The sequence below is a fragment of the Bubalus bubalis genome, chromosome 15 (genome assembly GCF_019923935.1).
Source record: "Bubalus bubalis isolate 160015118507 breed Murrah chromosome 15, NDDB_SH_1, whole genome shotgun sequence".
NCBI classification, from domain to species: Eukaryota; Metazoa; Chordata; class Mammalia; order Artiodactyla; family Bovidae; genus Bubalus; species Bubalus bubalis.
In genome coordinates, this window is record NC_059171.1 from 51,187,356 (window position 1) to 51,210,138 (window position 22,783).

Here is a 22,783-nt window from a genome sequence, read left to right on the forward strand (position 1 = left end):
AAGGAATCTCCACACTGTTCTCCATAGTGGCTGTACTAGTTTGCATTCCCACCAACAGTGCAAGAGGGTTCCCTTTTCTCCACACCCTCTCCAGCATTTATTGCTTGTAGACTTTTGGATCGCAGCCATTCTGACTGGTGTGAAATGGTACCTCATAGTGGTTTTGATTTGCATTTCTCTGATAATGAGTGATGTTGAGCATCTTTTCATGTGTTTGTTAGCCATCTGTATGTCTTCTTTGGAGAAATGTCTATTTAGTTCTTTGGCCCATTTTTGGATTGGGTCATTTATTTTTCTGGAGTTGAGCTGTAGGAGTTGCTTGTATATTCTCGAGATTAGTTGTTTGTCAGTTGCTTCATTTGCTATTATCTTCTCCCATTCTGAAGGCTGTCTTTTCACCTTGCTAATAGTTTCCTTTGATGTGCAGAAGCTTTTAAGGTTAATTAGGTCCCATTTGTTTATTTTTGCTTTTATTTCCAATATTCTGGGAGGTGGGTCATAGAGGATCCTGCTGTGATGTATGTCGGAGAGTGTTTTGCCTATGTTCTCCTCTAGGAGTTTTATAGTTTCTGGTCTTACGTTTAGATCTTTAATCCATTTTGAGTTTATTTTTGTGTATGGTGTTAGAAAGTGTTCTAGTTTCATTCTTTTACAAGTGGTTGACCAGAGTTCCCAGCACCACTTGTTAAAGAGATTGTCTTTAATCCATTGTATATTTTTGCCTCCTTTGTCAAAGATAAGGTGTCCATATGTGCGTGGATTTATCTCTGGGCTTTCTATTTTGTTCCCTTGATCTATATTTCTGTCTTTGTGCCAGTACCATACTGTCTTGATAACTGTGGCTTTGTAGTAGAGCCTGAAGTCAGGTAGGTTGATTCCTCTAGTTCCATTCTTCTTTCTCAAGATCGCTTTGGCTATTCGAGGTTTTTTGTATTTCCATACAAATTGTGAAATTATTTGTTCTAGCTCTGTGAAGAATGCTGTTGGTAGCTTGATAGGGATTGCATTGAATCTATAGATTGCTTTGGGTAGTATACTCATTTTCACTACATTGATTCTTCCAATCCATGAACATGGTATATTTCTCCATCTGTTAGTGTCCTCTTTGATTTCTTTCACCAGTGTTTTATAGTTTTCTATATATAGGTCTTTAGTTTCTTTAGGTAGATATATTCCTAAGTATTTTATTCTTTCCATTGCAATGGTGAATGGAATTGTTTCCTTAGTTTCTCTTTCTGTTTTCTCAGTATTAGTGTATAGGAATGCAAGGGATTTCTGGGTGTTGATTTTATATCCTGCAACTTTACTATAGTCATTGATTAGTTCTAGTAATTTTCTGGTGGCGTCTTTAGGGTTTTCTATGTAGAGGATCATGTCATCTGCAAACAGTGAGAGCTTTACTTCTTCTTTTCCAATTTGGATTCCTTTTATTTCTTTTTCTGCTCTGATTGCTGTGGCCAAAACTTCCAAAACTATGTTGAATAGTAATGGTGAAAGTGGGCACCCTTGTCTTGTTCCTGACTTTAGAGGAAATGCTTTCAATTTTTCACCATTGAGGATAATGTTTGCTGTGGGTTTGTCATATATAGCTTTTATTATGTTGAGGTATGTTCCTTCTATTCCTGCTTTCTGGAGAGTTTTGATCATAAATGGATGTTGAATTTTGTCAAAGGCTTTCTCTGCATCTATTGAGATAATCATATGGTTTTTATTTTTCAATTTGTTAATGTGGTGTATTACATTGATTGATTTGCGGATATTGAAGAATCCTTGCCTCTCTGGGATAAAGCCCACTTGGTCATGGTGTATGATCTTTTTAATGTGTTGTTGGATTCTGATTGCTAGAATTTTGTTAAGGATTTTTGCATCTATGTTCATCAGTGATATTGGCCTGTAGTTTTCTTTTTTTGTGGGATCTTTGTCAGGTTTTGGTATTAGGGTGATGGTGGCCTCATAGAATGAGTTTGGAAGTTTACCATCCTCTGCAATTTTCTGGAAGAGTTTGAGCAGGATAGGTGTTAGCTCTTCTCTAAATTTTTGGTAGAATTCAGCTGTGAAGCTGTCTGGACCTGGGCTTTTGTTTGCTGGAAGATTTTTGATTACAGTTTCAATTTCCGTGCTTGTGATGGGTCTGTTAAGATTTTCTATTTCTTCCTGATCGAGTTTTGGAAAGTTGTACTTTTCTAAGAATTTGTCCATTTCTTCCACGTTGTCCATTTTATTGGCATATAATTGTTGATAGTACTCTCTTATGATCCTTTGTATTTCTGTGTTGTCTGTTGTGATCTCTCCATTTTCATTTCTAATTTTATTGATTTGATTTTTCTCCCTTTGTTTCTTGATGAGTCTGGCTAATGGTTTGTCAATTTTATTTATCCTTTCAAAGAACCGGCTTTTGGTTTTGTTGATTTTTGCTATGATCTCTTTTGTTTCTTTTGCATTTATTTCTGCTCTAAGTTTTAAGATTTCTTTCCTTCTACTAACCCTGGGGTTCTTCATTGCTTCCTTTTCTAGTTGCTTTAGGTATAGAGTTAGGTTATTTATTTGACTTTTTTCTTGTTTCTTGAGGTGTGCCTGTATTGCTATGAACTTTCCCCTTAGGACTGCTTTTACCGTGTCCCACAGGTTTTGGGTTGTTGTGTTTTCATTTTCATTCGTTTCTATGCAAATTTTGATTTCTTTTTTGATTTCTTCTGTGATTTGTTGGTTATTCAGCAGCGTGTTGTTCAGCCTCCATATGTTGGAATTTTTAATAGTTTTTCTCTTGTAATTGAGATCTAATCTTACTGCATTGTGGTCAGAAAAGATGCTTGGAATGATTTCTATTTTTTTGAATTTACCAAGGCTAGCTTTATGGCCCAGGATGTGATCTATCCTGGAGAAGGTTCCATGTGCGCTTGAGAAAAAGGTGCAATTCATTGTTTTGGGATGAAATGTCCTATAGATATCAATTAGGTCTAACTGGTCTATTGTATCATTTAAAGTTTGTGTTTCCTTGTTAATTTTCTGTTTAGTTGATCTATCCATAGGTGTGAGTGGGGTATTAAAGTCTCCCACTATTATTGTGTTATTGTTAATTTCTCCTTTCATACTTGTTAGCATTTGTCTTACATACTGCGGTGCTCCCGTGTTGGATGCATATATATTTATAATTGTTATATCTTCTTCTTGGATTGATCCTTTGATCATTATGTAGTGACCATCTTTGTCTCTTTTCACAGTCTTTGTTTTAAAGTCTATTTTATCTGATATGAGTATTGCTACTCCTGCTTTCTTTTGGTCCCTATTTGCATGGAAAATCTTTTTCCAGCCCTTCACTTTCAGTCTGTATGTGTCCCCTGTTTTGAGGTGGGTCTCTTGTAGACAACATATGTAGGGGAGTTGTTTTTGTATCCATTCAGCCAGTCTTTGTCTTTTGGTTGGGGCATTCAACCCATTTACATTTAAGGTAATTACTGATAAGTATGATCCCGTTGCCATTTACTTTATTGTTTTGGGTTCGAATTTATACACCGTTTTTGTGTTTCCTGTCTAGAGAATATCCTTTAGTATTTGTTGGAGAGCTGGTTTGGTGGTGCAGAATTCTCTCAGCTTTTGCTTGTCTGAAAAGCTTTTGATTTCTCCTTCATACTTGAATGAGATCCTTGCTGGGTACAATAATCTGGGCTGTAGGTTATTTTCTTTCATCATTTTAAGTATGTCTTGCCATTCCCTCCTGGCTTGAAGAGTTTCTATTGAAAGATCAGCTGTTATCCTTATGGGTATTCCCTTGTGTGTTATTTGTTGTTTTTCCCTTGCTGCTTTTAATATTTGTTCTTTGTGTTTGATCTTTGTTAATTTGATTACTATGTGTCTTGGGGTGTTTTGCCTTGGGTTTATCCTGTTTGGGACTCTCTGGGTTTCTTGGACTTGGGTGATTATTTCCTTCCCCATTTTAGGGAAGTTTTCAACTATTATCTCCTCAAGTATTTTCTCATGGTCTTTCTTTTTGTCTTCTTCTTCTGGGACCCCTATGATTCGAATGTTGTAGCGTTTAATATTGTCCTGGAGGTCTCTGAGATTGTCCTCATTTCTTTTAATTCGTTTTTCTTTTATCCTCTCTGATTCATTTATTTCTACCATTCTATCTTCTAATTCACTAATCCTATCTTCTGCCTCTGTTATTCTACTATTTGTTGCCTCCAGAGTGTTTTTAATTTCATTTATTGCATTATTCATTATATATTGACTCTTTTTTATTTCTTCTAAGTCCTTGTTAAACCTTTCTTGCATCTTCTCAATCCTTGCCTCCAGGCTATTTATCAGTGATTCCATTTTAATTTCAAGATTTTGGATCAATTTCACTATCATTATTCGGAATTCTTTATCAGGTAGATTCCCTATCTCTTCCTCTTTTGTTTGGTTTGGTGGGCATTTATCCTGTTCCTTTATCTGCTGGCTATTCCTCTGTCTCTTCATCTTGTTTAAATTGCTGAGTTTGGGGTGTCCTTTCTGTATTCTGGCAGTTTGTGGAGTTCTCTTTATTGTGGCGTTTCCTCACTGTGTGTGGGTTTGTACAGGTGGCTTGTCACGGTTTCCTGGTTAGGGAAGCTTGTGTTGATGTTCTGGTGGATGGAGCTGTATTTCTTCTCTCTGGAGTGTAATGAAATGTCCAGTAATGTGTTATGAGATGTCTATGGTTTTGGGGTGACTTTGGGCAGCCTGTATCTTGAAACTCAGGGCTGTGTTCCTTTGTTGCTGGAGAATTTGCTTGGTATGTCTTGCCCTGGAACTTGTTGGCCCTTGTGTGGTGCTTGGTTTCAGTGTCGGTATGGAGGCGTTTGATGAGCTCCTCCTTTTGAAGAGTTGGGTTGCTTTTCTGGGTGCCTGATGTCCTCTGCTGGCATTCAGAAGTTGTTTTGTGGAATTTACTCGACGTTTAAATGCTCTTTTGATGAATTTGTGGGGGAGAAAGTGTTCTCCCCGTCCTACTCCTCCGCCATCTTGGCTCCTCCCCAAAAGTAAGTATCAGGAGAAATTATTCCATTTGTTAAAGTTTCAAAAATGAAAAAGTTCAACAATTTATTGTTTAGGGATAAACAAGAATTAGTTTTACAAAAAGTCAAGGGACAATACAAATACAAAGTTTTGTCATGGTTACTCGAGGGACAGAGGGAGGTAAACTGAATTGGGGAAGGGCAATGGGGAAACTGCTACTGCTACTGCTAAGTCACTTCAGTCGTGTCCGACTCTGTGCGACCCCATAGACGGCAGCCCACCAGGCTCCCCCGTCCCTGGGATTCTCCAGGCAAGAACACTGGAGTGGGTTGCCATTTCCTTCTCCAATGCATGAAAGTGAGAAGTGAAAGTGAAGTCGCTCAGTCGTGTCCGACCCTCAGCGACCTCATGGACTGCAACCTTCCAGGCTCCTCCATCCATGGGATTTTCCAGGCAGGAGTACTGGAGTGGGGTACCATTGCCTTCTCCAATGGGGAAACTAATGGATGGCTAATATTCTGTTTCTTGAACTGGGTGATAGATACATGAATATTTGTTTTGTTGTTATTCTCTATACTATGTATACATGCTACAGATTTCTTCTTAATATGTTTAAAAGTATGTTAAAGGAATGAACAATTTACAAAAATATTTTAAATAATTCAAATCTAAGTCCACTATATCCCTGGAATATTAAATCTTTTATTTTTTAAATAAAAAAGCATACAAGGAGACTGATAGTATAAGAAATGGTCTATAAAGTTGTGTATTATCTACCTTCAAAATTTAGAATAAGTCTTCCAAAAAAAAGAAACAACCGAAGTAGTAACTCTTCTATCAGATGAAACAAATAAAAGTTTACCCATTCAGTTATATGGTGACCAAAGGTAACTAATTTCATAAAGTGTATTATTCAGAATAACTTTCTGAACAATACAAAACAGATCCATCCCTTACTTCATATTTTCTTCACATTCTCTCATATAAGCATTCATACAATAGGGATATCTACTGAGAGTTTCACTGGAAATAATTAATAGCAAAGTCAGAAATCCCTAATGGCCAACTCTGACATGACAGGTTTCAAATTGATGAGTCTATCATCTCTGTAAAAGTAACCCAGACAAATTAATGACCATAGTATGTAGGCAGTTTTCACAATTAAAATTGATGACTGTGCTTCTTTTACTTGTCAGAGTAGAGAGTTTATTGATCTTAAAATCAGTGGTGTTACAGGAAAACGCAAGTCAGGGCAGGGCTGGACTGGTCCTATGGGTTGCAAGCCTGAGTAGGCATTACGTCAGGCCCAGAGGGATAGCGATGCTGGCGATTCCAACAACAGTCTGAACAAAGCATGCCCCACAGGCAGGATGAGCCCAGCATACTTACAGTACATTAACAGAAAAAGGAAGAATCTATCGAGGCTTGACATATTGATAAATTCTCCTTGGTAATCCCCCAAATCCTGAGTAGCCTCAGAAATAAATTATTCCCAAAATTTGGAGTTCCTCCAGCAACTCACTATTGTTTTTATAGGTTGCTAATTCAGCACAGACAGGATTGACTCTTTAGAAAGCTCTGAGCATAAATATTACTTTAGTGGCAGTGGGTTTTTTTAATTTACCAAAACTATCTCCAAATTAAATCTTCTATGAATTAGTAGAAGAAAGGATCTATATTATATAACTTCCTAGTGGTAGTTTTGAATCTGCAGAACATCCTGAGTAAGTAGGAGGACAGTAGGAGGAAAGGGTGCTTGCCAGATTCTTCACATACCTCAACAGAACCAGCTACCATTGTACTAAGGACTTCACATGCATTCTCTCATGGAATCCCTATGAGGAAACCTTATGAACTCCATTTTACAGATCCAGGAAATGAAATACTGACTTGTTCAGATTCACATAGCAATTGGCAGCGCTGGGGCTCAAGTTCAACACTTATGCTTGTGTTCTATCTACCATTTTTTGTTGTTGTTTGGTTGCTAAGTCATGTCTGACTGTTTTGCAGCCCCATGGACTATAGCCCACCTGGCTCCTCTGTCTATATTATGCTGTAAAACACACCGCATTACAACACAATATAGACAGAGGAGCCAGGCGGGCTACAGCAAAACACACCGCATAAACTGTGGAAAATGCTGAAAGAGATGGGAATACCAGACCTCCTGACCTGCCTCTTGAGAAACCTATATGCAGGTCAGGAAGCAACAGAACTGGACATGAAACAACAGGCTGGTTCCAAATAGGAAAAGGAGTACGTCAAGGCTGTATATTGTCACCCTGCTTATTTAACTTATATGCAGAGTACATCATGAGAAACGCTGGGCTGGAAGAAGCACAAGCTGGAATCAAGACTGCCGGGAGAAATATCAGTAACCTCAGATATGCAGATGACACCACCCTTATGGCAGAAAGTGAAGAGGAACTAAAGAGCCTCTTGATGAAAGTGAAAGAGGAGAGTGAAAAAGTTGGCTTAAAGCTCAACATTCAGAAAACTAAGATCATGGCATCCAGTCCCATCACTTCATGGCAAATAGATGGGGAAACAGTGGAAACAGTGTCAGACTTTATTTTTCTGGGATCCAAAATCACTGCAGATGGTGACTGCAGCCATGAAATTAAAACATGCTTACTCCTTGGAAGGAAAGTTATGACCAACCTACATAGCATATTCAAAAGCAGAGACATTACTTTGCCAACAAAGGTCCGTCTAGTCAAGGCTATGGTTTTTCCAGTGGTCATGTATGGATGTGAGAGTTGGACTGTGAAGAAGGCTGAGTGCCGAAGAATTGATGCTTCTGAACTGTGGTGTTGGAGAAGACTCTTGCGAGTCCCTTGGACTGCAAGGGGATCCAACCAGTCCATCCTAAAGGAGATCAGTCCTGGGTGTTCATTGGAAGGACTGATGCTGAAGCTTAAACTCCAGTACTTTGGCCACCTGATGCAAAGAGTTGACTCACTGGAAAAGACTCTGATGCTGGGAGGGATTGGGGGCAGGAGGAGAAGGGGACGACAGAAGATGAGATGGCTGGATGGCATCACTGACTCAATGGACATGGGTTTGAGTGAACTCTGGGAGTTGATGATGGACAGGGAGGCCTGGCGTGCTGCGATTCATGGGGTCACAAAGAGTCGGACACGACTGAGCGACTGAACTGAACTGAAAACATACTGCATTAATTTTTGATAACAGCTTTTTAAAAAACTGAACTGCTAAGTGGCTAAAAGTTTGAAAGACAAGAGGCTTTTTAGCTTTATCCTAAAAGAGCACACATGTCAAAGAACTTAAGACCATTATTCCATAGCATGGCACCATACTGGATCTGAGTCTCCCACCCCCCACCCCCATTCTCTTACTAGTCAAGACCTGGACTTTCAAAAACAGGCATTCTGTGCCCTTTAATTAAAAAACTGTATGGCTGCTTAAATTACTTAAAAACAGTCTTTTATTTGTAAGCATTATTCTGTAAGAAATCTTACTGAATTTACTGAGAGGAAAAACTATGGTCATATGCTCAAAAAGAATAAAAACATTAAAATGAGGTTAGGGAATAAAACAGTCTATTTTAAAAGTGAACTTCACACTTTAAAATCATGAGAACTAACAACTTTCACAAAGATTCAGCATGCTTCGTATTACGAATCATCTCCTGATGTCATACACTGGATATCTGAATTGACCATGAGAGACCAACAAAGACTGGCCTACCAAAATTTAAATTTTCTTTTTTTTTTTTGAAATAGTAAACCACATAAGGTAATCTAAAAATATATATAGCATTCCTTCTATGCTCTCTGGAAACAGCATGCCAGTTAATACTTTTGAAAAGATTTCATCTTCATAAAAGCACTAACATTGATTAGGTCTCAACATCCCCATGTGGGAGAAACAACAGCACATTCCCTCCATTTTCTAAATGATGTATATGGAGAGACTTGTGAATTGAAAAGTTCAAGTAGGAATTTCTGGTTTTAAAATGTTGGTGTAAAGATGTTTCACCTCGTCTTCTCAGAAATCACCTCAAAATAGGGAAGACACAACACATCCTACTTGAAGACAGAAAGCCTATGGAGGAGTAGGAAGGAGGTAAGAGTGGCAGAAGGGGAAACCTGAGAGGGCCTGAGAGGGGTGCCAGGCAGGAGCCCACTGACATAGCCCGCAGAACCTGAGAAGAGGCTCAGGCTTTAGGGCAACAACAGGAAGGAGATGAGAGGCTTCTTACCTGGGAAAACTGTATGGTCCTGAGAAAAGAGAGGCTGCTGATGAAATCGGTGACGGTCTCCATCTTTAACAAGTTCCATCCAGATCACAGAACTTTTATTCCATTTTTAATACATTCTATTAGTGTCTTGAAAGTGTTAGTTGCTCAGTCGTAACTGACTCTTTGTGACCCCAGGAACTGTAGCCTGCCAGGCTCCTCCATCCATGGGATTCTCCAGGCAAGAATACTGGAGTGAGTTGGTATTTCCTTCTCCGGGATGTGTTCCTGACCCAGGGATCAAACCCAGGTCTCCTGAATTGACAGGCAGATTCTTTACTGTCTGAGCCACCATAGAAGCCCCTATTTTAGTGTATTCAATTCAGTTCAGTTCAGTTCAGTTCAGTCTCTCAGTCATGTCTGACTCTTTGCGACCCCATAAACCGCAGCACACCAGGCCTCCCTGTCCATCACCAATTCCCAGAGTCTACCCAAACCCATGTCCATTGAATCAGTGATGCCATCCAACCATCTCATCCTCTGCCGTCCCCTTCTCCTCCTGCCCTCAATCTTTCCCAGTATCAGGGTCTTTTCAAATGAATCAGCTCTTCGCATCAGGTGGCCAAAGTATTGGAGTTTCAGCTTCAACATCAGTCCTTCCAATGAACACCCAGGACTGATCTCCTTTAGGATGGATTGGTTAGATCTCCTTTCAGTCCAAGGACTCTTGAGAGTCTTCTCTAATACCACAGTTCAAAAGCATCAATTCTTCGGTGCTCAGCTTTCTTTATAGTCCAACTCTCACATCCATACATGACTACTGGAAAAACCATAGCCTTGACTAGATAGACCTTTGTTGAAAAAGTAATGTCTTACTCTTAAATAATTATCAAGCACTTAAAGGAAATCTCTAACACAAAGGACCAAAACTAAAAAAAAAACAAACAAACTAGAATACATTAAAAATAGGAAACAGAATACTAGGAATAGACAAAGGTTTTTATTTACAAAAAAAAAACAACAACTTCACAGAGACAGAAAATATTATATGCATGAAAGAAAAATAAAATTCTTTTTTTTTTTTTAAGAAAATAATGAGGGACCTTCCCTGGTAGTTCAGTGGTTGAGGCTCCAAGCTGCCACTATAAAGGGCAAAGGCTTGATCCCTAGTCAGGGAACTAAGATCCAGCATAAATTGATGCTTTTGAATTGTGGTGTTGGAGAATACTCTTGAGAGTCCCTTGGACAGCAAGGAGATCCAACCAGTCCATCCTAAAGGAAATCAGTCCTGAATATGCACTGGAAGGACTGATGCTGAAGCTGAAGCTCCAATACTTTGGCCACCCAATTTGAAAAACGGACTCATTAGAAAAGACCCTAATTCTGGGAAAGATTTAAGGCAGGAGGAGAAGGGGATAACAGAGGATGAGATGGTTGGATGGCATCACCAACTCAATGGACATGAGCTTGAGCAAACTCCAGGAGTTGGTGATGGACAGGGAAGTCTGGGGTGCTGCAGTCCATGAGGTAGTGAACAGTCCAGAGTGATGAACTGAACCATCTTGTTGGGGCTTCTCCTTTGCCCTCGGACGTGAGGTATCTTTTTTGGTGGGATCAAACAGTCTCCAGTCGATGGTTGTTCAGCAGCTAGTTGTGATTTTGGAGTTCTTGCAAGAGAAGATGAGCACAAGTCCTTCCACTCTGCCATCTTGAGGGTACAGAGTGGTATCATCTGCCTATCTAAGGTCACTGATATTTCTTCCTGCAATCTTGATTCCACCTTGGGACTCATCCAGCCCAGCATTTCACATGATGTACTTGCATATAAGTTAAATAAGCAAGGCGACAATATACAGCCTTGACGTACTCCTTTCCCAATTTTGATCCAGTCCATTGTTCCATGTCTGGTTCTAACTGTTGCTTCCTGACCTGCATACAGGTTTCACAGAAGGCAGGTAAGGTGGTCTGGTAGTCCCATGTCTTTAAGAATTTTCCACTGTTTGTTGTGATCCACACAAAGACTTTAGCATAGTCAACAAAACAGAAGTAGATATTTCTCTGTAATTCCTTTGCTTTTTCTATGATCCAGTGGATGTCTGCAATTTGATCTCTGGTTCCTCTGCCTTTTCCAAATCCATTTTGTACATCTAGAAGTTCTTGGTTCACTACTGTTGAAGCCTAGCTTGAAGGATTTTGAGCATTACCTTACCAGCATGTGAAATAAGTACAACTGTATGATAGTTTGAACATTCTTTGGCATCGCCTTTCTTTGTGATTGGAATGAAAACTGACCTTTTCCAGTCCTGTGTCCATTTCTAAGTTTTCCAAATTAGCTGGCATATTGAGTGCAGCACTTTAATAGCATCATCTTTTTGGATTTGAAATAGCTCAGCTGGAATTCCATCACCTCTACTAGCTTTGTTTGTAGTAATGCTTCTTAAGGCCCACTTGAATTCACAGTCCAGGATTCAATAAATATTTAGTGAATACAAAGATTCTGTTTAGTTTACCAACACACACCTTTAAACTCTATACACTGATTCTAAAGCCTAGATTTGAAATCTAGTCAAAATCTGCTCCAAAGGAGAACAACTAATCCAGATTTCCTGCCTCCTCTGCCCATGAAGTAAACTGATCTAACTGAACAGACTGATTCTGTAGAAGCGCTGCCCAAAATCAGTCTAGATAGGCAGGACAGGGTGAGGAGTTTGGACTTGAACTCATAAAGAGCTATTGTAGGTTAAGAAATGTACGCATGCAATTTTTAAAAAGAGCTTTGAGAAGATTAGCCTCTCCTGGTATGCAGGATAGAATGAGGGCAAATTTTTTCCTCCATTTTTTAGCCTGTTTTTAAAGATGTGAGGTGACCAGTCAACTACAAAGGCTCAGTCAGTTTCTACACTAAGTGACCGACGAACCACTATCTGAACTACGGTCTAGAGACCCCCATTCTTAGCCACTATTAGCATAATCTGTCACAGAAGTTGAAAATAGATGAGTCACCAGAGGCAACCTGCTACTTCTGTACACAACAATGCCTGTCAATGACACTCATTCCATTTTATAACATACCCATTTTAAATAAACATTCTATTTTTACATATAATTACACTAAAGTTTAAAGATTCAATTAAAGGTTCTATTAAATACCACAGTCCAAAGACTCATTCTGCTTTAATTATGAGAAACATAAAAATTGAAACCTGAGTGGTAAACTTTAATGACAGACAATAAAATAAAATTGCTTTCTAAGTTGAAAATGTTAAGTCTGTAGCTAACTACCTCAGAGGAAATGAGAAAGTGCTCCTTGCTTACTATTCCTGCATCTTTTTTTTAACCAAGAAAAATGAGTCTGAAAGTCAATCCTACCCACAAAGACAGGGCTAGATCAGGTGAGTCCCAGAAAGGTTTAAGGACAAATGGTGACCAGGGTAGAGCAGAGTAGAATTACCCTACAAATACCTAGTTTTCAACACAACCACTTACCCAAAACCTTTTCCAAGTGACCCAGGCTTTATGTTTTAATGATTAGAAAGTGCATGAGAAGTGATTTCCATGGAACATGTACACTGTCCTTTTCATTAAGGATTTGGGGAATCTGTTATTTCAGGAGAGCTGTATGCCTGATAGGGGCTTCCCAGATGGAGCTATTGGTAAAGAACCTGCCTGCCAATGCAGGAGACTAAAGAGACATGGGTTTGATCCCTGCATCAGGAAGATCCCCTGGAAAAGGGCATGGCAACCCACTCCAGTGTTCTTGCCTGGAAAATTCCATGACAGAGAAGCCTGGAAAGCTATAGTCCATAGGATCGCAAAGATCCTGGACACAACTGAATCGACTTAGCATGCATGATGCATGCCTGATAGAGCCTCTCATTTCTGTACATACTTACACAACAAACCGTAATGACTCATTACCAACATCCATTACCTAAGTTACTGTTTCGCAACTTGTTTGCCACTTTTCCCTCCTTTTAAAACTGAACTTAAGTTTGAACATAATTCTGTGTACATAGAATTATGGTAAATGAACTTTAATAGCAAGAATTTAAAATTTAAAAAAAGAAAAACCCACAGTTACACTTGGATGATTGCCTCCCGGTTTTCCCATGAAAGCTCAAATGGATATTTAAAGTGTATTTTTTTAAATATAGGTAGAAAAAAACTGTTTTAGTTCTCATAACGTTAATAATTTTTAAGCAAGGTACAGTACTATGAGATTGTGATTTCTATTAAGATATATAAATATACATTTACATATTTATAAGATATACAAATAAATATAAATATAAAATTGATATATTTAAATGGGCTTCACATAAGCCCATAAATAAGGGCTTATTTAATAAGCCACATAAATAAGGGCTTCAGCTCTTATTTAATTACACTGCGGGATAAACAGGGCTTCCCTGGTGGCTCAGATGGTAAAGAATGTGCCTGTAATGCGGGAGACCCACATTAAATCCTGGGTCGGGAAGATCCCCTGGAGCAGGAAATGGCAACCCACTCCAGTATTCTTGCCTGGAAAATTCCATGGACAGAGGAGCCTGTCAGGCTACAGTTCATGGGGTCATAAAGAGTTGGACACGACTGAGTGATGAACACGTCACTTCAATTTCAAATGTAGTGATTAACTTTCACTTTCATGTATACACACACACACACATGCACATTCGGTCTGTCTGTTTCTGGTACAGAGCTCCTAAAACCCTTGAAATTTCCTAAGTGATAAGAGAGATAAAGGTGAAATAGGTATCTTTTGTTATTCATATAATAAGTCTCTTTCAGTCACACCTGACTTTATATTAATGCAGTGACTCTTAGAAAGCCCCTAGGTAATTTAAGGCTGGGAAGTGGTTGCAAAGACAATCAATCTGATTAATTAGAAACTTGGGAGATTTTAGTTCCCCTTACCTCCTGGGAGGGGAAAGGGGCTGGTGGTTGAGTTGATCACCAATGGTCAATGATTCAATCAACTACGCCTACTCAATGAAGCCTCCAAAAAAATCCCAGGAGAGGTTGGGAGAGCTTCCAAGTTGGTGCACCTGGAGGTAATCTAGTAAGTAAGCTGTTTTCCTGTGTACTGAGAGACACTTAGCAAATTAATTGAACCCAAAGGAGTGGTGGAGAAATGATTTATAGCCTCTGGTCAGGAGCCCAGGTAACAACCTGGATTTGCAACTGGCAGTTGAAGGGTGGGAGTGCAGGTATACAGAACTAAACCCTTAACCCGTGGAAGCTCCAAGAAGACAGTGTCAGCACTGAGTTAAACTGTAGAACATCCAGCTCGTGTCTCAGGCTTGGCTGGTGTGGGAAAAACTAGCACCCATGTGGGAACCAGAATACACAAGTGTCAGTATCACATGCAGTGAGTGTAAAGGAAAACAAGGGAGTTTTGATTTGATTTTGATTCTGCACAGCATTTGAAAGTCAGGCATTGGCTTCCTTTAAAAGCTAAGGTAACCAACCACACAGTCTCATTCTCTGTCACACCATATAGCAACCTTTCAAAATGCTAAGAATGCTTCTAAAATCTACATGACTATGAATTTTTTTTATTAAAAAAATCACACAGATTCAGAAAACAAATACAACAAAAGGCAACAACAGTTCTTCCAACAGCCTCTTACGATCTCGGCCAAGCTTCCAATCTGCTTTTCACTATGATTCCTGCAGAGAATTCCACCAATACATTTATAACTTTTGCAAATTAAGTTAGAAGTACTTGTTCACCTCCATTCGTCTCCGTGAATGACGGTGGAACTCTAAATTTAAATACAACTGCATTACTGTTCTCTGATTAGCGTAGAATAATTCTTGGATTCATGGCAAGGCCAGGCTAAATGACACTGCAAAGAAACCCTTTGTTTTCAAACAAATCAGTGGTTGGCTTTAGATAATGCTATAAAGAATCTTATTCATGCAATGTACCCTAGTCAAAATTGTAAAAGTTGAGAACAAAAATAACAACTTCTACCTCTATTAAAAGAAGAATCTATAGTTAAAGCTTTTTTTCTACATGAATAGAACTGTAAAATTTTAGAGGTAGATAGAACTTTCAGTAATTTAAAGTCAAGGAAAATAAAGTCATTTGCTAAGGATCATTTAATAAATTACTGGCAGATCAAACACTATAACCTAGGCACTGCAAATTCCCTAGTGTAGGCTATTAAATACTATAGAATGTTATGGACAAGTTAATATCAGCCAACATTTATCAAGTGCCTACTTTGTGCCCTTAACTATGGCAAGCATTTTCATATCTATTATCTATTCCCTAAGTCAGCTAAAAAGATTTTAATAAAAGAATCACATCTACTTGTTTGGACATTCAGTGTTGCCAAAACAGAGTGTGCTACAGGAACTAAATGGAAAGAGGTAATTCAATTACTGCAATAACTACACTACAGAAGAGGCTGTGTTCCAACAATACACTTAACTCTCAGGAATTTCCATCCCAGAGGCATATATAGATTTAGAAAGCCTAGGAGTGCATTTCTGGGTACTGGCCTCTCTGCCAAGGACCGATAAAGACTTCAGTACTACTTCCTCCTCTTCCTTCTTCTACTCCTATACATTTTCCACTGTCACATTCTTGTTTGATTCTTCTGTAGTTGTTGTCTGCTCTTTGATCTATGCTTTCTCCTGAACTGCTGTTCCCCACCACCCCAGAAGGAAGAAAGTAATAATGACTAGAGCAGAAATCAATGAAATACAAAATAGAAAAACAACAGAGAAAATCAATGGAATGAAAAGTTAGTTCTTCAAAATAATTTTAACAAAATTGGAAAAACTTTACCTAGACTGATCAAGAATAAAAGAAAGAAGACTACTCCAATACTTTGGCCACCTGATGTGAAGAATTAACTCATTGGAAAAGATCCTGATGCTGGGAAAGATTGAAGGCAGGAGGAGAAGGGGATAACAGAGGATGAGGTGGCTGGATGGCATCACTGACTCAATGGACATGAGTTTGAGTAAACTCCAGGAGTTGGCAATGGACAGGGAGGCCTGGCGTGCTGCAGTTCATGCGGTCACAAAGAATCAGACACTACTGAGCATCTGAACTGAACTGAAATAAGGAATGAAATATGGAACATTACTTCCAACTTCACAGAAATAAGAATTTTAAAAGAATATTATTAACAGTTGTATACAACAAATTATCTGGTAGATAACCAGATGAACATATTCATTGGAAGAAAAAAGCTATGAAGCTAAATCAAGAAGAAATAGTACTTATCTGAATATATACATAACAAGTAAGGAAACTGAACTAGTAATTTAAAATAAAAAGTGCCACAAAGAAAAGCCCAAGTCCAGATGGCTTCACTGGTGACTTCTACCAAATATTTGAAGAAGAATTAATAACAATCCTTCACAAAATCTCCCACCACCCATAGAAAAGAAAAGAAAGGAACTCATCAACGAGGCCAGTATTATCTTGATACCAAACCCAAATGAAGATATCACACAAAAAAGAGAAAGTTATAGATCAATGTAAGTGCAAAAATCCTCAACAAAATGCAAGCAAACCAAATCCAGGAACATATGAAAAGGATTATATAGCATAACCAAATATGATTTATTCCAGGAATTCAAAGTTGGTTTATCATCTGAAAACCAATCAATGTAATATACCGTATTAACAGAATAAAGGACAAAAACCACACAATCATCTCAATGGATGCAGAAAAGTCATTTGACAAAATTTAACACTCTTTAATTATAAAAATATAATAAACTTCGAATAGAATAGAATTTCCTCAAGCTAATAAGAAGTGTCTACAAATAAACCACAGCTGACATTACATGTAATGGTGAAAGACTGAATGCTCTTCCCCTGAGATTAGGAATGAGACAAGGCTTCTCTTTAACACTGAAGGTTCTAGCCAGAGCAACCAAGCAAGAAAAAAAATTATAAATTTTTGATTAAAAGATTGACAAGGAAGAAGCAAAACTATCTCTATGAGCAGAGATAAGATCTTATATACAGTTGTCTCTTAGTTCCCATAGGGGATTGGTTCCAGGAGGCCCTGCAGATACCCAATTGGACTCAGACGCCCTTATATAAAACAGTACGTGAATACAGTCCACCCTCTGTATCTGGGGATGCAAGACTCCCAGATATTGAGGACTGACTGTATAAAAAATCCTAATCAATTCTCTAAAAAAACTATTCAAACTAATAAATAAGTTCAGCAAGTGTGAATACTAGTATGTGTAAAATAGATAGCTAGTGGGAAGCTTCACTCAGTGTTCTGTGATGACCTAGAGAGGTGGGATGGAAGAGTGAGAGGGAGGCTCAAGATGGAGGGGATATATGTATATATATGGCTGATCCACATTGTTTAACAGCAGAAATTAATACAACAGTGTAAGGCAATTATCCTCCAATTAAGAGTTTTTAAAGATAAAAATTTTTTTAAAGAATTTAGAATACAAGTTCAATATTCAAAAATCATTGTATTAATATATTGTTATATAAATTATACTCAAAAAATCAAGTACAGTAGCATGAGTAAACATTAAATGAATTAAAAAAATAATTCCATTGACAACAGCATCAAAAATAATAAAATACTTAGGAATAAATTTTAATGAAGTGCAAGATTTGTACACTGAAAACTAGAGAAAATTGTTAAAAGAAATTATAGGACTTCCCTGATGAATAAGAGTCCAACTGCCAATGCAGGGGACACAGGTTCCATCACTGGTCCAGGAAGACTTCACATGCCATGGAGCAACGAAGTTAATGTGCCACAACTACTGAGCCTGTGCCCTAGAGCCCACGAGCCACACCCACTGAGCCTGCGTGTTGCAGTTACTAAAGCCCGTGCACCCTAGAGCCTGTGCTCCACAACAAGAGAAGCCACCACAATGAGAAGCCCACACACTGCAATGAGTAGCTCCCATTTACCACCTACAGAAAGCCTAAATGGAGCAAAGAAGACCCAGCACAGCCAAAAATAAAAATAAATTTTTAAAAAATTACAGAAGACTTTAAGATACAGAAAAACAATCCAGGTTCATGGATCTGAAGACTAAATACTGTTAAGATGGCAATACTCTCCAAACTGATCTACAGAGTGAATCCAATTCCTGTCAAAATTCCTTGCCATTTTCTTCATAAACTGACAAGCTGATCCTAAAATTCATATGGAAATGCAACTGACCCAAAATAAGACAGTCATCTTGAATAGGAAGAACAAAGTTGGAGGACTCATACTTCCTGTTTGTAAAACTTACTACAAAGCCACACTAAGCTAGTTAACACAGTATGGCACTGGCATTAAGACAGAAAGAGCTTTCCATTTATATGTGGCAGCTAAAAAGTAAAACTAACTGCTACCTGGGAGAGCTGAAGGAGTGTACACAGAGGTCCTGTGCCAGCACCCTGGACCAGAGGTCCACACAATCTAAACATTAAACACAACAGCCGCCTCAAATCCCTGGGAATTTCAGAATGACTGACACTTCTGAAGCTGTTCCAAATTTTGAAGAGATGTTTGCCAACACATTCACAGAAGATGACAAAGAATACCAAGAAACACCCTCCTGAGTCTCCTCTGATTGTTGAGGAATGAAATAGCAGAGCTGGTGGCAACCTGAGAAATAGAGGCAATTGGTTGTAAGATAATAGACAATTTAGAGGCAGGGACAGCAGACAGGGATGGCCAAGTGACAATCGATCCAATCAACGGCATGGACGATCCTGGGGTAACAACTGCCCACAGCACAGACAAGAACCTTACTACCCCTGTCAATATGGACACTACGGTTACAACCAACGACCTCCCTATGGCTACTACTGATAGAAATGTCAGCAACTTTTAGTAAAATTATTTACTCTGCTAACATGACAAAAGTTTATGTTGTATTTTCTGTTGGTCATAGTTGTACATCTGATTGTAGAAACTGAATTTTCTTTTTGGAACTTGGGACTTTTAAAAAAAATTTTGGAACTTGGAACCTTTTAAAAATTAGATCTTACTGGAGAGACATGATGGTTGCTGGGAATAAATACTCCCCTAAAAAGGTTGTGGATTATATTGCTTGACTTCTACCTCAGATTCATCTTTGTTTCATGACTTAATAGTGCTTTGAATGTTGTATCTTTTTTTCCTTGTTAGACCTTCAGGAGTTGTCTTTATTTCACACAGAAATAAAAATTTTATATAGAAAATGCTTGCTTTTAATTTGTAAGATAAGGAAGTATCCCTACACTCGGATGTGCTCATTCCTAAAATTTTACACACAGAGTACAATCAGCTCCTAAATGCACCACTATGCCTACTTACGACGTACTGTACACAGTAGTAATTGAAAGGTAAAACAATCATAGTATATCTCGTTTGGTTTTTGTTGTTATGTGAATGTGGTACTTGGTAATTACTCTATAGGTATGAGTCATCTTCATAATCATACTGGTGTCTTTTTAGAGTGATATCAAAAATAAAGCTGTAAAATCAGGAAGGAATCAGTCTCAGTTTCAGTGTCTTAATCTAGTGGTGGGTGAGATTAAGGCACACAGTCATTTTCCACAAACTCAAAGCCTTTGCTAACATAAACATTACATGTTATGCAAAAGTTTAACTCTGTAATGTTCCCTTCCTTCTCAGTCACATGTAAATAATGGTGTGTTTTGACTCTATTTACTTTTATGGTATTTAATATGGGTTGAGTTTACAATGTTATTTCACCTCCAGATGTACACCTTTGCTGCCTCCTCTTCTGTAAATACAGTGATGCTGTAACTTCCTTTCATAAGAGCACCATAGTTCCCATCATTTTAATGGCCATTATAAAGGTTTTATTCAAATAAAATACTTGTAAGCATTCTCCCTCAAAAAAAAATAAAATAAAAAGTCAAACTAATGGGTACAATTAAAAAAGAAACAGTCTCACAGACACAGAGAACAAACTACCAGTTACCAGTGAGAGAACAGTGGAAGAAGAGGAAAGATAGGATTAAGGAATTAAGAAGTACAAACTACTAGGTATAAAACAAATAAGATATAGGGTGTAATGTACAGCCCAGGTAATATAGCTAATATTTTATAATAACTTTAAATGGAGTATAGTCTAGAAAAGTATTGAATTGTACACCTGAAACTAATATAACATTGTAAATCAACTATACCTCAAAAAATAAGTTTTAAAAAGATGGGTAGAATAAATTGAAAGTACAGAAATAAATCTTTATGGTCATTTGATTTTCGAATGAATGCCGACATAGGACAACTGAATATCCACATACAAATGAATAAAGTTGAACCCCCTACCTCACATCATAACCAAAAGGTAACTTGAAACAGATCAAAACCCTAAAAGTAAGAACTGAAACAGTTCCTAGAAGAAAACACAGTAGTAAATCTCTGTTACTTTGGGTTAGGCAATAATTTCTTAGATGAATAGCTTGGCATCAAAAGCACAAGTGACAGAAGAAAAAATTAACTGAACTTCATCAAAATTAAAAACTTTAGTGCTTCAAGGGAAAACCATTAGGAAAGTAAAAGAAAATCCACAAAACTAGGAGAAATATTTGTAAATCATATATCTGTGCATCCAAAATATATAGCGAACTCTTACAATTCAGCAAAAAAGACAAATAACCCTATTAAAAAATGGACAAAGGAACTGAACAGACATTTCTCCAAAGACGGTTACAAATGGTCAACAAGCACATAAATGATGCTCAATATCATTAGCCATTAAGAAAATGAAAACCAAAACCTCTGTGACATACCACTTCAAACCTACTAAAATGACCAAAGTCCAAAAAGGACAGATAATTAATGTTGGTGAGGATGTGGAGAAATTTGAACCCTCAAACCTTGCTGGTGGGACTGGGAAACAGTGCAGACACTGGAAAACAGTTTGGCAATTCCTCAAAAAGTTAAACTGAGTTATACATGACCCAGCAATTCTGCTGCAAGGTATACACCCAAAAATGAAAATACATGTTCATACAAAAGCCTGCACATGAATATGCACAGCAGCCTTATTAATAATCATCAAAAAGTGGAAACAATCCAAATATCCACTAATATATAAATGAATAAGCAAAATATGATAAACTGAAAAACTGGAATATTTTTCAGCAATAAAAATAAATGAAGTATTATATGCTACAATGTGGATGGACCTCAAAAACATTATGCTAAGTAAAACAAACCAGTCACAAAAGACCACATATTCTAAGATTCCACTTTTTTTCTGGCCAGTCCAAGCAACTTTCCAAGCACTCCCTAGTTCCCTAAACCAGGGACTGAACCCAAGCCACGTCAGTGAAAGCACCAAGTCTTAATCACTGGACCACCAGCAAATTTCTGTAAGATTTCACTTTTTAAAAAACATCCAGAATAGGCAAACACACCTACCAAAAGGGCTTCTCTGGTGGCTCAGATGGTAAAGAATCCGCCTGCAGTGAGGGAGACCGGAGTTCAATCCCTGGGTAGAGAAGATCCCCTGTAGGAGGGCAAGGTAACCCACTCCAGTATTCTTGCCTGGAGAATCCCCAGGGACAGAGGAGCCTGGAGGGCCACCGTCCATGGGGTCGCAAAGAGTCGGATACGACTTAGCCACTAAGAACATACCTACCAAAAGTAAACTGATCATTGCCAGAGGCGGAGCACGGAGGGCACAGGGGCGGTGGGGAGAGGGGGGAGTTTGGCAGGGAATGAGGATGAGAGACTGCTAATGAGTCCAGGGTCTTGGCGGGGATAATGAAAACGTTCCGGAATTAGATAGTGATGATACCTACACAGCTCTGTGACTAAAGCACTGAATTGTACACTTTAAAGTGATTAATTCGATGGCATTATCAATTAAGTCTCAATAAAGCTGCTTTTCTCTTTAAAATATTAAATGTAAGAGAATATGCTATGGGTTTATTCTGTCTTCTCCATTCACCTCTGTGACATTTTAAACTTTTCTAGTGTGAATTTCCTCAGTGTCTTTCTCACCATTTGTTCAAAACATAAGTATATTTTATTAGATAATAGAATCATAAAATGTTCTTTCATTCCTACTTGTTTAACAGGAGCTCATCCTTTAAAGACGGAGAAGGCAATGGCACCCCACTCCAGTACTCTTGCCTGGAAAATCCCATGGACGGAGGAGCCTGGTGGGCTGCAGTCCATGGGGTCGCTAAGAGTCGGACACTACTGAGCGACTTCACTTTCACTTTTCACTTTCAGGCATTGGAGAAGGAAATGGCAACCTACTCCAGTATTCTTGCCTGGAGAATCCCAGGGACGGGGGAGCCTGGTGGGCTGCCATCTATGGGGTCGCATAGAGTCAGACACGACTGAAGCGACTTAGCAGCAACAGCAGCATCCTTTAAAGAATATTTTCTGGCAAGACACAATATTTTTGCATTAGCTAATACCCAACAAGAATCAGCAAAATGGTAGATGGTATCTGCGGATGGCTCTCTTTCTAAGGATTAATATAAATGGGGCTGGCTATCGCCAATATGGGATTTTAGAATATGGCAACAGGATTTGTTAGAGTTGGTAAAGTTCATTGGATATTGGCTGCTAACAGTAGAAACTTAACAGCTCTACAGATAACAAGACATTCAAATTCTGTAGGTTCAGA

The 22,783-nt window shown here is 38.4% G+C and overlaps 1 protein-coding gene and 1 pseudogene across 2 annotated transcripts in view; one reads left to right on the plus strand and one right to left on the minus strand.

The window, feature by feature from the left end:
- The window catches only part of LOC102392047 (serine/threonine-protein kinase Sgk3), a 120,766-nt gene that overhangs the window by 83,447 nt on the left and 14,536 nt on the right, over positions 1–22,783 (minus strand). The window lies entirely within an intron of this gene.
- Positions 18,645–18,993, plus strand: LOC102407162 (annotated as a pseudogene).